This window comes from Meles meles, chromosome 7 (genome assembly GCF_922984935.1).
Source record: "Meles meles chromosome 7, mMelMel3.1 paternal haplotype, whole genome shotgun sequence".
Lineage (NCBI taxonomy): Eukaryota > Metazoa > Chordata > Mammalia > Carnivora > Mustelidae > Meles > Meles meles.
The window spans coordinates 48,865,333-48,877,997 of NC_060072.1; the positions used below are offsets into that span (position 1 = coordinate 48,865,333).

General features: G+C 40.0%; 1 long non-coding RNA gene across 4 annotated transcripts in view; it reads right to left on the minus strand.

Moving 5' to 3' along the window:
• Positions 1-12,665, minus strand: part of LOC123945751 — a 177,283-nt gene that overhangs the window by 57,405 nt on the left and 107,213 nt on the right. For all 4 annotated transcript variants that reach the window (XR_006819497.1, XR_006819495.1, XR_006819496.1 and 1 more), the window contains exons 3-4: positions 2,020-2,163; positions 705-875 (exon numbers count right to left, since the gene is read on the minus strand). This is a non-coding gene — a long non-coding RNA (uncharacterized LOC123945751). The remainder of the gene's footprint in view (positions 1-704; positions 876-2,019; positions 2,164-12,665) is intronic.

Below are 12,665 nucleotides of genomic sequence, written 5' to 3' on the forward strand. Positions count from 1 at the left end.
AGAGCTGTGGAGTAATTCATCTATGGAGTGCTGCTGGAAGGCAGAGCCCACCAAACCCCCAGAACTCAGGGTTAAGGGAAATGATAGTTTTATGCTTTTTGATTAGAAGTTTTTGCTGCAGAGGCCAGGGCAGAGATGCCAAATCTCTGGGCGATCTGGCAAATTTCTTCACAAATGTTCACTAATAACAGCTAATTAATACATAAGTACATACTATAGGTCTACTATTGTTATGTATCACCACAAACCTGAATAAGTACTGCTGTTGTCATTGTTTCCATTTTCCAGATAAGAAAAATCAAGGCACAAAAGTGTTTAAGCCAGGATAGGCAGCTAGGTGTCTCATGCTGGTAGGACATTCCCTTACTCACTGCACTCTTGCTTAATAGTTACCCCACAGAAGGTCCCTTTGTGTAGCTGCAAGTCTCAGGTGTCAGAGCAGAGTTTGAGGGAAGAGACAAAACTACTTGGATAATCAGGAAAAAGGGAAAAAAATCCATTTCTGCATAAAACACATTTCTCCGTTTGCTTTAATTGTTTTGAATTTCTCTTGGGAGGCTGTAAATATTGTTCCATGAATGGTTACTAGCATTATTGATAAAGAATAAAAAGAAAGAAAGATAATGACTTAATAATGCCTTCTTATTTGGAAGGAAATAATACTGAAAAAGCTGTGGTTCTCACCCTGGGGGCAATTTTGTTACCTGTAGGACATTTGGCAATGTCTGGAGACCTTTTTGGTTGTCACAGCTGGGAGATGCTCCTGGCGTTGAGAAGGTGGGGACGAGGGAAGCTGCTAACCTTTTGACGATGGGCAGGTCAGTTTCTGCAACACAGAATTGTCTCCAAATGTCAGTCGTCCTCAGGTTGAGAAACTGTACCCAAAACAATAAGAATTCATTGAGGATGCTTTTAACAAGCCATGTAGACATCAGTTTTCCAAGCTCAGAAAAATTCTAAAACAGGAGACAATATATTATCTTGGCAAGTCCGGAACACAAAAATAAGTTTATGGAAATGACACAGCTTATATTGGACACATGAATAGAATGATAATCCAAAGTTTCTCTCTAGAAAGAAAACTTATCTGTTCTTTGTGGTTTAGAAAATTTCTTTGTGGGTTCGAGGGACCAGTTTTCAAAACTGCCAGCTTTTTTTTTTTTTTAAAGATTTTATTTATTTGACAGACAAAGATCACAAGTAGGCAGAGAGGCAGGTAGAGAGGGAGAGGTGGAAGCAGGCTCCCCGCCGAGCAGAGAGCCCAATGTGGGGCTCCATCCCAGGACCCTGAGATCATGACCTGAGCTGAAAGCAGAGGCTTTAACCCACTAAGCCACCCAGGCACCCCAAAATGGCCAGCTTTTAATTACTGAAAAAAATAAATTTTCTCATGATGAGACAACTTAAATTCATCAGCAAATGACCTTTGCCGACTTTCCATCATTCTTCAAATATTTCTCAATGGCTAGGGCTTTAGTAACTCTAGTCAGACGTAATTTGATTTAAAACAAAACAAAAAAAAAAAGAAAGAGATTTTTATGTAAGAGGAAAAAGAACATAATTTAGATTTATTAGTATAAAGAGCAAAATGCAGTATTCTCCTACTTAATCAGGAGACTCAGTACTTTTTATGATGAGCTTTGTCTCCTTAATTTGAATATTTCAAAACTAATTATATTACGAAAATTGAATGCCACACACCAATTCACTTAGATTGTATTGATCATGATGAACTAATTACTTTAGATTTATGATCTGAATAATTTATTATTGTGCAACCCACTCCACATTAGTGGTTTTTGCAAAGTAGTGCAGAAAAGCACTCTTTTTGCCAACTTCTGTTCGCGTTTGAAGAAGAATTTCCTATATGTATGTCAAAATCTGTCACCACAGAACTCAGAGATGTCAGGTTATATAAGGTATCGGCAGAGATGTAGAGAGCATTCATGAAGGGAGATTACTTTTTTAATGGAAATGATGAAGGAAAGATGCATTATTACAGTTAAACAAAAGTCTTACCACTGTGACTTGGGCCTGAATGCTATTCCTGGAAGGCCCTCAAAGGTGTCATTCGCATAATCAACCAGGGTCAGGTGATATACTTCTTTGGTCCTACTGGTGCCAAGTGGTCATTATGGTTGGAGGTGAAAACTAGGTATAGCACTGAAAGAAAACCAGTGGGGATGAAAAAAAGAGAGAAGTTTTCATTCATTCATTCATTCATTTATCTGCTCAGGACGTACTTTTTCTTACCAGCTTTAGGAAGTATAATTGACAAAAAAGTATATATATTTAAGGTGTATAAAGTGATGATTTGACATATGTATTCATTGTGAAATATTCACCACAATTAAACTAATTAATATGTCCATCACTTCCCATAGTTACCATTTCTTTTTGTGGTGCATTCAATATGTATTTATTGATCTTCTAGTATGTGCCAAGCCCTGTGTTTGTGTTGGCAGCAGAAAGTGAGGAAGGCAGAATAGGGGAAAAAAAAGAGGACAACTTGACAAAGGGACCACCAGGCTTTTTCCTGGTCTCATAAAGTTTATAGGTCATGGCAGGGAGAACTATCAAATAGGTAACTAGAGAATTTGTTACATGGTCATAAATGAAACAATAAAAAGTGTAAGGTATTATCAGAAGAACTAATTTAACCTTGGGAGTCAGGAGAGGTAGCTGGTAGGTATGGTCTTGCTCAGTGTAAGACAACAATAAACAAAACTAAAAAAAACCAAGGCATGGCTCATAGTTGATAAGCAGCACAATTCAGATATCAAATATTCTTAATTAAATGTCAGGCACTGGGCCTTTAAAAGACATGGTGAGTTTCACTATTAAGCTAATAAAGCAAAGCAGAATCAACAGGATACTAAAAAGTACTGACTGGCCTTAGCTACTGAAGGACTTCTATGAAAAAGATGGTTTTTAAGGAAGGGTGAGGCTGGTGAGTGGGCAAAGCCCAGGGAAAGAATGGCAGGTCTAGGAGACAAGTTGAGAAGGCATCGGGAATGAGCAAGAGGTAAACAAATGGGAGTACAGGCTAAGAAGCTGGTGAGGAAAACTGGCATCAAATTCACAGGAAATGAAGCATGCTCTGAGGCAGCCAGGAAGAGGAGCCCTGGGTGAACCTCCAGCAGAGGAATCTGACCTGGACAGGAAGTGAAGGGCACCGTCTGAGGAGCAGGAAGGGGAGGTTGTTTTTTGTGTTGGTCATAATGAGGCAAATAAGTATCAGTTACTAAACTTTTGCTAAACCTTCTGTCCTGTTTGGGATTTTAGGCAGTTTGGAGATTCTCTAACAAAATATTCTGGCCTTCTGGGAGGTATTTGTTAGGGAAAAGAACAGAGAGAGGAAAGATTGGAGTGTGGGGGATTGCTATGGAGATGTCTTGCCTGGGCTCCCTTCTGGGGAACACAAGATCTCTGTCTTGGATCCAAATCAGAAGGAAATAAGTCTCTCTCCAACCCGCCCCAATCTCCCTTTTCATGATGGAAGTAATTCACATGTGACACTTGGTTGAGATAAACCCAATTCACGTTATCAAAGTTTGAGGAGTGGGAAATACTTAAGAAGTTGTTTGTTGGAGATTATATGGAAAATTTATTCTGTTTTGACTGAAGAAGGAAAAGGATAAAAGAAGCCAAAACCCTCACCAACTCCCCTAGTGTAACTGGGGGAGGGGAACACTCTGAGAGTTACCACTGAGAATATATGTAAATACAATTTTTTCTTTTTACCAGTCGTAAACAATGTGGTATGAGGAAAGATGGAAGAAATAAAAATAACCAACATTAAGTTAAAAGGGATAATTAGAGGAGCCAAAATAAGAGGTGAATGTTGCAGAGAATCTAGCTAACTTTAGAGACCAGAAGTTCTTTCAAACATTTCAAGACATTGTGAGGTTTTACACGTCTCAGGATTTAACAAAATCCTAAATGTAAAGGTCTTAAATATACACAAACATTTTTTGCTTTTTCCTCTGAAGGGAGGAGATACTAGGAGATGTGTTCTTGGCTGTCATTTGAAGAATAGCTTCTAGTACATTTTATTTTCTGTTAAAGGCTCTGGAGAACAGTTGGCAAATAGAAATTGGTCCACAGAAATAACATAGCTTCCTGGAACTTAGGAGGAAGGAAATGGGTGGTTTCTTTAATTACTACAGTATTTATGTGTGTGTATTATAGCTAAAGATAGCATTGTGGCTAATGTCCTTGGGGGGAAGGTGAATCTGGAAATTAATGAATTCAAAAGTGTATACAGTTGTGTTGAATTTGCTAAGTAAGACAGTAATGCTCTATGTTTTTAATATCCTGGCTAGACCAGAACAAGTGGATTGAAATTTGTTCTCTGATATTTAATCAGTTTAAATTTAAGGACATTACTATTTACGTATGGAGAACTAATGACTTTAATGTACGCAAGAAAGCTTATTTACAACAAAGATGGGATTGGGGGTGGCAAGAGGAGTGGGCCTTAATTAATTGATTTGCTGATTATTCTTTTCTGCTGGGTGTTATATAGTACTTTTACTAATGAGCACCGGTAATAAGAATGCTGCAGCAAGCTATTTGAACTCACTAGTAGTAGCAATAGCTTCTTGGACATCTTAAGATATTTTGGGATCCTTTTTTAATCCTCTTTTATGCTGAAATTGTGGACTTTATAAACTTGAAGAACTAACTATATTCTTTATGTAAACTTATTTATCAGCCTAGATCTGGGCTTCACATTTAGTGACGTTGGAAATAAATTAGATGACAGATTTGAATTTAAATAAAAATTTTAAATATCTCTCATAGCAATGCTAGGTATTTATTTTTTCTTAAAGACAATGACTGGTAACAGATACATTTATGCTCATTAGTATAGATGTCCAACTTTTCTGTAAGTTTACACTTTTTTCTTAGAAAGTCATGGTACTAAAGAAATTCAGAAATCTCCAGGAGATTCTGTGCAAATTCAGACTCATTTTTTTCTTCCACATGTTCATTTGTCATAACTCTTTGACCTGAACTTTTTACTTCGTCAAGTTTGTGAGTCCCATAGTTTCTTCCTTAGGCATGCTCACTCCTGACATCAAGTTTTTGCTTAGCCTATGCCTCCTGCCTAGAATGCTGTCTCTTCCCTTATGCACATCCTTTCTCCATCTCATTTTTCTCCTACATCTACACTGGTTGGGAGAAGATGGTAAGCGATAGGGGTAGCTAATATTTACTAAGCAGGTGTCATGCTTTAGGCACTGTGTTGGCAATTTACATGCATTGTTTAATAATGTCCCCATTTTACAGACGGACGAAATGAAGCTTAGAGAAGACCAGTGGACTTGCCAGTAAGTGGTATAAAGTCTGGATATGAATCTATGTCTTTTTGTTGTTGCTGTTGTTGTCATTTCTAGACTTAATCATGGAATGCCTTGAATTGCTAAGGCCTGATTTCCCTAACCAGATGGTCAGCTGCTGGCAGGCAGGGACCTTATCTTTTAGACTGCATAGAGTAGATACTCAATAGTTATAGCCTTCTGTTGAAATGAAAAATAAAATGTAAAATGTCAAAGAATTTTATAAATAGATCAAACATTTGAAGAAAGAAACAAGTCCCAGAAAACTAGTTTCTCAAAATCACTAGATGAAAGCCACAAGACACTGGTTCTGTGTGAGCTAGGCCCACCCCAACGGGTATCTAGAAATGGGGGGGTGGTTCTTATTTAGTGGGTGGAAGACAGGGATGTCACACGTCCTGCAGAAGAGGGGAGAGTTCTGTAACATTGCTGGTCCCCACCTGGCTTTGCAGGCCAATGATGGGAAATGTGGACCTGGAAGCTAGATAAAGTTCTGACCCACCTCCCCATTTTTCTAGTTGTGTAACTCCCATCATGTTAACTATGTGTCCTCTACTTCGGACACACAGTTAGTGCCCAATAAAGGCATTTATTACTCACTGCTTCCACGGAAGTGTCCCCGATGTCAAGAAATGATCTTTGAGGAGTGACAGACCTTATTAGACCAATAGTAAGAGTGTACAAATCACGATGTATTCTAAAATGGTGCTTCTCAGACCTTGATGTGCTTACACGTCTCCTGGAAATCTCATTAAAATGCAGATTCTGATTCAGGAGGTCTGGGGTACGAGTCTGCATTTCTGACGAGCTCATGATGCTGGTGCTCTTGTCTGTGGACTGTGGGTTGAGCGGTAAGATTCTAAAGTAACTTGGGGGAGCAACTCACTTAATAAACAAATAATCAAGCCATTTATTGCATGTCTATTGATTTCTTAAATTATAGAGATGGAGGTAATGGTGGTTGGCTATAAAGAGTATAGAATTTGGTTTCTTCACAGAAGGCACTTCCATCTGTTTTGCTACTTGAAAGAGAGAGAGAGAGAGAACATTTTCCATGGATAACCAATGAAGAAATATGTTTCTCAAGAGAAAAAGGCAGAGAAATATTTTCTACCTGTGTTTCCTCATTTTAAAAAAAAGGGCATTTGAAGTACCCAAATAATTAATAATTTTAGAGGAGATACTGTAACTAAGTAAATGAAAGACTTGGCTGCTATTCTTGGCTGCAGTAGATGTAAGCCTTGCCTAGCTCAGGACTAATGTGAGCTGTGTTTTTGAGCTTTTCCGTGTGTGTATGTGGGCTGTTGTGTAAGTGTGAGAGCTGGGAAGGGTCTGAGCTCTTTGCTTGGCAATTGCTTTCTTCAATATCAATAGAGAAGGGGGATCTAATAACCCCCTCCCAGTCCCTAAAGACTCAAACTCTGAGTTAGGGGGCAGAAGTTCCTAAGGCAGCCTCGACTAGGAACTTTGCATATTTTAGGCAGTGGAAGTTATTTGAATATAGTCATTGAGAGAAGAGACTACTCATTATCCACTTAAAATACTTCCCGGCTGCAGCACGCTGCTGTACCGACGCCAAAGCAATTGGCTTTGCATTTGGCCAGCTGATTTAGCAAGAAATTTTGCAAATTATGCAGTCCTTACAGATGGTGCTGTTGGGTTTGTTAGAATGTTTTAAAACACTGACATACTTGACCATGAACTGAATTTCCAGTCTCTTAGAGCTACTCCAGCCAATTCTAGACTCTTTCCACAGGCAGCTGGAGACCAGGAACAGACCTTTCCTGCAATCTCATGATAAATGATTTCCTTTAAAAACCACTTGTCTAATAAAATAACTCGGTGGTAAACTTGGCCAAGGGGAACTCCTGGAACTTGTCGGTATCTTTGCTTATCTCTGAGTTGCTCTAGTAACATTTTAAAATGGTTCTTAATTGACTTTCTGGTGCTCTGCCTGGAGGTCAAGGAGGAGGATTTCTAGAAGGGATGATGAGTGTGCTGTGCCAGTGTGAAGTGTAAATCCCCGAGAGACTGTGATGAGGGTCTATGCCTGAATGTGCAGAGAAAGAACAGCTGGAGGTTGTGGCTTCTCTGGAAAGAGGTTTCTAAATTTGCCTCTAGAAACTATTAGAAAGTTTAAGGTACTGTATTGTCTTCAGAGGCCCATTTCTTGCTCCGATCTTTGCAACAGGACTAGTCCTGATCTTTGCCGTTAATTGCTTGCTTGTTTTCTTGGTTTCTATTTGAATCATCAACTTTGATCAATCTTCCTCGATGCCCTTTTGGTTGTGCCTATTTTGGCTTTACGTAAGCAGCATCTCTGGATGCATGAATGAGGCAGATAAAATTCCCCAGGGTTACTGAACTGCCCTTCATCTATTTTTAGCACTGCAATGAATTTACCATAGCCCACAGCATAATTCAATCACTCTAAGCCAGAGAGCAAATTCTGAATTTTTTTTTAAAACCTTTCCCAGAGGCATTTGGTATAGGCTAAGCTTAAAGGCAAATAATTCAATCACTGGTTATTCAAGATAAGTCATACCTGGGCTTCTGTGATTACCAGATTGTCACTGTCAACTAGATGTTCAGCTCTCATTCCTAATTTTGTATTGGAAGCTGTGCAAAGTCTATTGTAGTCCCGTGTGTGTGTGTGTGTGTGTGTGTGTGTGTGTGTGTACGTGTGTGTCTGGCAATACAGAAATGGCAACAAAAATGTACCTAGTACCCATTAAGGGACTGATGACAGCCCATTTGAGAGCTCTCTCTCAGTCAAAGGCTCTTTCTTAAGAGAACTCTTGGCCTATAGCTGGAGATGTTTGATCTTTGTCCTAGGAACACTCCATTAAGGTCACGGCAGTGTGTCTTACTTAGCACCACAGTTTCATATCAGGCCTTAACATTTTCTGAATAGATGAGTTAGAAGGAGGCATTGATTGGATGATTGATTCATTCCTTCACAAACTTTCATTGATGAACACCTATATTCCAGCTTGGAACCCTGGAATGGGGTTTCCCCGGCTTCTGATAGAAATCTATTCTTACCACCCACTATTTTGGCTTGCAGAGCTCCTTATACCTCCTCTACTCTTGACAACATGCTCCACTAAGGTGATTAGCTCTAAGCTATTTGGGGTTACTCATTTGCTTTGCCTCCGCAGGGTCAGCCCTGCTTCTCCTAGCAAGGTGGCCCTTCGCACTTAGGAATGTTGCTAGTTTCTGTCACTGATTTCTTTCACTCAGGGTCAGACTGGAGGTTATGGAGATAGTTGTCCTACGATGTGACCTGTGATGGCTTCGGGATGTGTCCATGAGGCTAGGCTGAACTACATCCTCCTGAATTCCTTGTCTAGTAGGTTCCTGGCTATAGTGAGCTACAAAGAAGATTCTTTTGTAAAAACCATCAGCTGAGGGGCACCTGGGTGGCTCAGTTGGTTAAGCAACTGCCTTCGGCTCAGGTCATGAACCTGGAGTCCCAGGATCAAGTCCCACATCAGGCCCTCTGCTCATCAGGGAGCCGGCTTCTCCCTCTGCCCCTCGCCTCTTTCATGCTCTCTCTCTCTCTCTCAAATAAATAAAATCTTTAAAAAAAAAAAACAAAAAACAAACCATCAGCTGAAAGCTTGGCAGCAACTATTGGGTAACACGCCCCCTCCCCACTCCCAATTCAACCAAGCACCAATCTAGGGGCTACTGTGAAGGGAGTTTGCAGATGTAATAAAAGTTCCTACTCAGTGATTTTAAATTAACCAAAGGGATATTGTTCCAGGTGATTTAATCAGCAGAAAATCCCCCCAGTTTTAGTGAGATATAACTGACATACAGCACTGTATAAGGTTTAAGGAGCACAGCATGATGGTATGATTAATACTGCGAAATGATTACCACAGTGAGTTTACTTAACATCCACCATCTCATACACATATAGAAAATTTAAAAAAAAAATTTTTTTTCTTGCAATGGGAACTCTTAGGATGTACTTTGTTAACAACTTCTAAATATCTCCTATGGCAGTATTAACCAAAGTCAACATGCTGTACATTGCCAGCTCAGTACTTATTTATCTTATACCTGGAAGTTTGTACTTGTGACCCCCTTCATCCAATTCCCCCTCACCCCCGAGAAAAGCTTTTTAAAAAAAGGGTTTAAGCCTGCCGTGATGCTAGAGAGTCTACGCACAGAGCAGAAGGAAAGTTGTAAAATCTTTTTCTACACCCTGGGACAAAACTGATGTTGGTGCTGCTGATCTGCTGATTTGCCTTGTTGGTGTGAAGCAGCAGCTGGGCCTGAAATTGCTTTCCATTCCAGCTGGATCCTCATTCAATTTCACTGATGCCGGGCCAAGTGTGTGTACTCAACTCCAAGACTGCGAGCCCTGGCTTCTGCAGGATACTCTCATCATCACACTCACTCTTCTGAGGTCCTAGCCTGTTTGTGATCTCTGCTTTCTGACTGCCCGCCCTGTAGATACTAGGCTTGCTTAACCGGTTCCTACATCTGGGTAAGGCACTTCCTTGTAATAACTGAATAGATAGATTTTTAAAAAATGAAAAACTCTTTACGCTGGTTCTGCTTCTCTTGTTAAATTCTGATATGCTACATGAACTAAAGAAGCAATTGTTTTCTTCAAATGTCATGAAGTTAGGCACTTGGAAACCTAAATGGCCACCAACATTCATTCATTTATTCATAACAGTGCTAGGGTTGGCAATAGAGCAATAAACAAGGTAGAGTTGGACCTACCCTGGGAGGGCAGATCGTCTAGCAGGAAAGTAGATGTTGAGCAATATTTACAAGGATCATAAGGTTAGCATGGAGCTGTCAGAAGGTATAACTGGGAAATATGACCTACTTTGACATGTCAGAGAAGGGAAGTGAGGCCTTGGAGAGAGAACAAGCAGTTCTTGAGAGAGTTGTTCATGGTGGCAGAAGGGATGAGGCTGGAAAGGCAAGGAATAGAGGGCCCCACAAGCCAAAATAATGATGTCTGACTTTACCCCGAGGGACAAACATTTCTTTCTTTCTTTTTTTTTTTTTTTAAAGATTTTTATTTATTTATTTGACAGAGAGAGAGATCATAAGTAGGCAGAGAGGCAGCCAGAGGCAGAGAGGGAAGCAGGCTCCCTGCTGAGCAGAGAGCCTGATGCAGGGTTTGATCCCAGGACCCTAGGATCATGACCTGAGCCAAAGGCAGAGGCTTAACCCACTGAACCACCCAGGCGCCCCAAGGGACAAACAATTCTATTTACAAATCTTCATACTTCTTTAAAAAAAAAAAGACTTTATTTATTTATTTGAGAGAGGGAGACAGTGCGTGCACATAAGTGGGGGGGGGGGGAGGGGCAGAGAGAGAAGCAGGGAGCTAGATGCAGAGGCTCCATCTCAGGACCCTGAGATCATGACCTGAGCCCAAGGCAGACGCTTAACTGCCTGAGCCACCAGGTGTCCCTAAAAATCTTCATACTTTTGAAGCTGGTATTTCTTTTTTATTTTATGATATCCCACTATGGTTTCACTCTGAGCCTTTTAAGATCCCATGGTATTAGTGTGCTTGCTTCTGCCTCTGCTTTTATTCCTTTTAAGTTTGTTTTTTTTTTCTAGAGTCCTCTTATATAATTCACGATGCTTTTTTATCATGCTATTGTCACACTGGCTATTGTTATACTATTTTTAACCCATTCTCCTTCCTTATGCTTTGAATTCTCACAGCACACCTGGTAAAGGAAAAAGAAAACAAAATCTGAACTCTTAATGCTAATTTACTTGACAGTTCCCTTGTCTCAATGTTTATTTTCTGTTCTGTTTAAACTCACAGCCAAGGGTTCTGGAGGGTGGGCAGTTCAATTGGCTTCATTGTTCCTGGCCTTCTGTGCCAACGTGAGGTGCAGGGAGCTCAGCCCTCCTTTGGGCTTTTAACCCCTTTTGCCTGCTAAGCACCCTGATGCTCTAAGGATTTTTCTTAATTAAGTAATTGAGCCACATACTATCATTGAAAAGTGGGGCAGTAAATACCATCAATTCCATGGGCCAGAGGGATAAGAAAGACTGAATTGGAAAAGCTAGAACTTAGGTGACAAAACCGATCAGAACAAATCTGAGTTGGTTAAGCATGAGCTCAAATTTAATTTTGGTCTTTCTTTGCTCTTCTTCATTTTTCAAAATGCCCTCTTCAGGTCTCCCCTATAGCTGCTTTGGAGAAGTAACTAAGTATGGAGGGGTGAACCAAATCTTAAAAGCAGACTGATTTGGGCTGAAAATCTGGTTCCACCATAGCCTATTCCCTTATCTGTAAAGTGGGAAAAATATTGTCTACCTGTCAAATGACATGTGCAAAGCAACGAGCTTAGTGCTAGGTATATAGATGGGGTTTAGTAAATTTGCAGTATTAAGCACTATGATCTTGAACAAGGTGACTTACCTAGTAGCAGAAGGAGAGGACTTAACTATTTAGTAGTTTACTCTTTCTTTTTACCCTTTGTACACATTTTTATACAAGGAGTAAGAAGCATCATTTGTTTTTAAGAGCAGTATCAGATCTCTCAAGATCCAAGTTAGGAGTCATGATAGATGGTCAGGTTCATGGATTATGAGGACACTTGTAGAACTTGCCCAGACTTGTTTAAAAGTGAATGGGAGTTGGGTGGCTCCCAACTGGGTGGCTCAATTGGTTAAGTGTCCAACTCCTGGTTTCAGCTCAAGTCATGATCTCAGGGTCCTGGGATGGATGGAGCCTGGTATTGGGCTCTGTCCTCAGGACGGAGTCTACTTGACATTCTCTCTCTCCCTTCCCTTCTGCCCCCTCCTCCTGCTTGTGTACATCCTCACTCCCTCTCTTTCTCTTTAAAAATAAATAAATATTTTTAAAAAGAGTGAGTTTGAGTTAACTAAATTTATTGTGGTAATTATTTCTCAACATATACACCATCAAATCATTATGATGTATACCTTTACTACAATGTTGTATGTCATTCATCTTTCACTTAAACTGGGGAAAAAAAAAGAGAAACTATCCTCATTGTTAAAAAAAAGTGAATTGGAATGAAAAATTTTGGAAATAGTGGTGAGGGCTTTACAACATTGCAAGTGTAATTAATGCTATTGAATTGTGCACTTAGAAGTGTTTAAAATGGTAAATTTTATGTTATGCATATTTTACCACCACCACAACAAAAAATTAACCCCTGCCCCCACCAAAAAAAAAAAAAAAGAGTGAATTGGAGAGAGGTTTGCTGGCTGTGTCTGAATAAATCCTCCTCCCACTCCCAAATGTAGGCTAGCTTAGTAATAACGTGACCCACTTAAGAATGAACGAACCACATA